Source organism: Arachis hypogaea, chromosome 16, assembly GCF_003086295.3.
Source record: "Arachis hypogaea cultivar Tifrunner chromosome 16, arahy.Tifrunner.gnm2.J5K5, whole genome shotgun sequence".
In the NCBI taxonomy this organism is placed as follows: domain Eukaryota; kingdom Viridiplantae; phylum Streptophyta; class Magnoliopsida; order Fabales; family Fabaceae; genus Arachis; species Arachis hypogaea.
In genome coordinates this window covers 54005269-54009399 of record NC_092051.1, presented here as the reverse complement: position 1 = coordinate 54009399, position 4131 = coordinate 54005269, and the positions used below count along the sequence as shown (strand labels likewise).

General features: G+C 41.6%; 1 non-coding gene across 1 annotated transcript; it reads left to right on the top strand.

Moving 5' to 3' along the window:
• The first annotated feature begins 3328 nt into the window (after positions 1-3328).
• Positions 3329-3436, top strand: LOC112760570 (small nucleolar RNA R71). The gene has a single exon (XR_003181003.1). It is a non-coding gene; the product is annotated as a small nucleolar RNA R71 (small nucleolar RNA).
• Positions 3437-4131: the final 695 nt, after the last annotated feature.

Sequence of the window (4131 nt, the reverse complement as noted above, 5' to 3'; positions counted from 1 at the left end):
GTGGAAAATGAGGTGAGGGAAGGCTAACCTTGCCAAAGTGGAGGACTTGTCAGCCACCTTGTAGAGTTCTTGAGGTATAATCTCATGAACTTCCACTTCCTCCCCAATCATGATACTATGGATCTCAATGGCCCGGTCTACAGTAACTTCAGACCGATTGCTAGTAGGAATAATTGAGCGTTGGATGAATTCCAACCATCCTCTAGCTACAGGCTTAAGGTCCGGTCTTCTCAATTGAACCGGCTTGCCTTTTGAGTCAACTTTCCATTGAGCTCCTTCCACATATATGTCCATGAGGACTTGGTCCAACCTTTGATCAAAGTTGACCCTTCTAGTGTAGGGGCATGCGTTTTCTTGCATCATTGGCAAGTTGAACACCAACCTTACATTTTCCGGACTGAAATCTAAGTATTTCCCCCGAACCATGGTAAGCCAATTCTTTGGATTTGGGTTCCTACTTTGATCATGGTTCCTAGTGATCCATGCGTTTGCATAGAACTCTGGAACCATTAAGATCCTGACTTGTTGAATAGGATTAGAGAGAACTTCCCATCCTCTTCTTCTAATCTCTTGTCGGATCTCCGGATATTCGCTCTTTTTGAGCTTAAAAGGGACCTCAGGGATCACCTTTTTCTTGGCCACAACTTCATAGAAGTGGTCTTGATGGACTTTTGAGATGAATCTCTCCATCTTCCATGACTCAGAGGTGGAAGCAATTGCCTTCCCTTTCCTCTTCCTTGAGGTTTCTCTGGCCTTAGGTGCCATTGATGGTTATGAAAAAACAAAAAGCAATACTTTTACCACACCAAACTTAAAAAGTTTGCTCGTCCTCGAGCAAAAGAAGAAAGAAAGTAGTAGAAGAAGAAGAAAATGAAGGAGATAGAGGGAGAAGGTGTATTCGGCCAAGGGGGAGAAGTGGTGGTTGTAATGTGTGAAAATGGAGTAGTGTGAAGGGGTTTATATAGGGGTGGGGGATGGTTAGTTTTCGGCCATTAGGGTTGGGTTTGGGAGGAAAAGAATTTGAATTTTGGAGGTAGGTGGGGTTTATGGGGGAGAGTGGATGGATGTGAGTGGTTAAGGGTATTTGGGGAAGAGGTATGGAGGTGATTGGTGAAGGGTATTTGGGGAAGAGAGTTATAAAAAGGTATGAATAAGAGAGAAGAAGAGGTGGGATAGGTGGGGATCCAGTGGGGTCAAGGACTTAGCATCCCTGCTCCAATTAGGCATGCAAAACGCCCTTAGAATGCATGTCTGGCGTTAAACGCCAGCTTGCTGCTTGTTTCTGGTGTTTAACGCCAATTCCATGCTCTGTTCTGGTGTTAAACGCCAGTCTGGTGCTTGTTTCTAGCGTTTAACGCCAGCTTGATGCTTCTTTCTGGCATTAAACGCCAGTTTGATGCTTCTTACTGGCGTTTAAATGCCAGTAAGTTCTTCCTCCAGGGTGATCTATTTTTAATGCTATTTTTCATTCTGTTTTTTATTTTTCAGTAGTTTTTGTGACTTCACATGATCATCAACCTAAAGAAAACATAAAATAGCAATGGAAAATAAATAGATATAGTTAAATAACATTGGGTTGCTTCCCAACAAGCACTTCTTTAAAGTCAATAGCTTTATAGTGAGCTCTCATGGAGCCTCACAGATGATCAGAGCATTGTTGGGATCTCCTAACACCACACTTAGAGTTTGAATGTGGGGGTTCAACACCAAACTTAGAGTTTGGTTATGGCCTCCCATCACCAAATTTTGAGTTTGACTGTGGGGGCTTTGGTTGACTCTGCAGTGAGAGAAGCTTTTCATGCTTCCTCTCCATGGTTACAGAAAGAGATCCTTGAGTTTTAAACACAAGGTTGTCCTCATTTAGTTGAAGGACTAATTCTCCTCTGTCCACATCAATCACAGCTTTTGCTGTGGCTAGGAAGGGTCTTCCAAGGATGATGGATTCATCCTCATCCTTCCCAGCGTCTAGGATTATGAAATTAGTAGGGATGTAAAGGCCTTCAACCTTTACTAACATGTCCTCTACTAGTCCATAAGCCTATTTTCTTGAGTTATCTGCCATTTCTAATAAGATTCTGGTAGCTTGCACCTCAAAGATCCCAAGTTTCTCCATTACAGAGAGTGGCATAAGGTTAATGCCTGACCCCAGGTCACACAGAGCCTTCTCAAAGGTCATGGTGCCTATGGTACAGGGTATTAAGAATTTACCAGGATCCTGTTTCTTTTGAGGTAATTTCTGCCTATCCAATGGATTCAGTTTATTGGTGAGCAAGGGAGGTTCATCTTCCCAAGTCTCATTACCAAATAATTTGGCATTCAGCTTCATGATTGCACCAAGGTACTTAGCAACTTGCTCTTCACTGATGTCTTCATCCTCTTCAGAGGAAGAATAGTCATAAGAGCTTATGAATGGTAAAAAGAGGTTCAATGGAATCTCTATGGTCTCTAAATGAGCCTCAGATTCCTTTGGTTTCTCAAAGGGAAACTCCTTATTGGTCAGTGAACGTCCCAGGAGGTCTTCTTCACTAGGATTCACGTCCTTCTCCTCCTCTCTGGGTTCGGCCACACCAAGTAAGGTCATGGCCTTGCACTCTCTTTTTGGATTCTCTTCTGTATTGCTTGGGAGAATACTAGGAGGAGTTTCAGTGACTCTTTTACTCAGCTGGCCCACTTGTGCCTCCAAATTTTTAATGGAGGACCTGGTTTCATTCATGAAACTTAGAGTGGCCTTATATAGATCAGAGACTATATTTGCTAAGCTAGATGGATTCTGCTCAGAATTCTCTATCTGTTGCTGAGTGGATGATGGAAAAGGCTTGCTATTGCCAAACCTGTTTCTTCCACCAGTATTAAAACCTTGTTGAGGCTTTTATTGATCCTTCCATGAGAAATTTGGATGATTTCTCCATGAGGGATTATAGGTGTTTCCATAGGCTTCACCCATGTAATTCACCTATGCTATTGCAGGGTTCTTAGGATCATAAGCTTCTTCTTCAGAAGATGCTTCTTTAGTACTGTTGGATGCAGCTTGCAATCCATTCAGACTCTGAGAAATCATATTGACTTGCTGAGTCAATATTTTATTCTGAGCCAATATGGCATTCAGAGTATCAATTTCAAGAACTCCCTTCCTCTGAGGCATCCCATTACTCACAGGATTCCTTTCAGAAGTGTACATGAACTGGTTATTTGCAACCATGTCAAAGAGTTCCTGAGCTTCTGCAGGCGTTTTCTTTTGGTGAATGGATCCACCTGCAGAATGGTCCAATGACATCTTAGATAATTCAGACAGACCATCATAGAATATATCCAAGATGGTCCATTCTAAAAGCATGTCAGAAGGACACTTTTTGGTCAGTTGCTTGTATCTCTCCCAAGCTTCATAGAGGGATTCACCTTCTTTCTGTTTGAAGGTTTGAACATCCACTCTAAGCTTGCTAAGCTTTTGAGGAGGAAAGAACTTGGCTAAGAAAGCCGTGACCAGCTTATCCCAAGAGTTCAGGCAATCTTTAGGTTGAGAGTCCAACCATATTCTAGCTCTATCTCTTACAACAAATGGGAAAAGCATAAGCTTGTAGACCTCGGGATCAACCCCATTGATCTTAATAGTATCACAGATTTGCAAGAATTCAGTTAAGAACTGAAAAAGGATCTTCTGATGGAAGTCCATGAAACTTGCAATTCTGTTGCATTAGAGAAACTAATTGAGGCTTTAGCTCAAAATTGTTTGCTCCAATGGCAGGGATTGAGATGCTTCTTCCGTGTAAGTTGGAATTTGGTGCAATAAAGTCACCAAGCATCTTCCTTGCATTGTTGTTGGGTTCGGCCATGTCTCCTTCTTTTTCAAAAATTTCTGTCAGATTTTCTCCAGAGAGTTGTGCTTTAGCTTTCCTAAGCTTCCTCTTCAGAGTCCTTTCAGGTTCAGGATCAGCTTCAACAAGAAAGTTCTTATCCTTGTTCCTGCTCATATGAAAAAGAAGAGAACAGAAAAGAAAATATCGAATCCTCTATGTCACAGTATAGAGATTCCTTATATGAGTAGAAGAGAAGAAAAAGAATTCGAACATAGAAAGAGGGAAAAAGTTCGAATTTTTAAGAAGAAGATAAGTGTTAGTAGATAAATAAAATAAT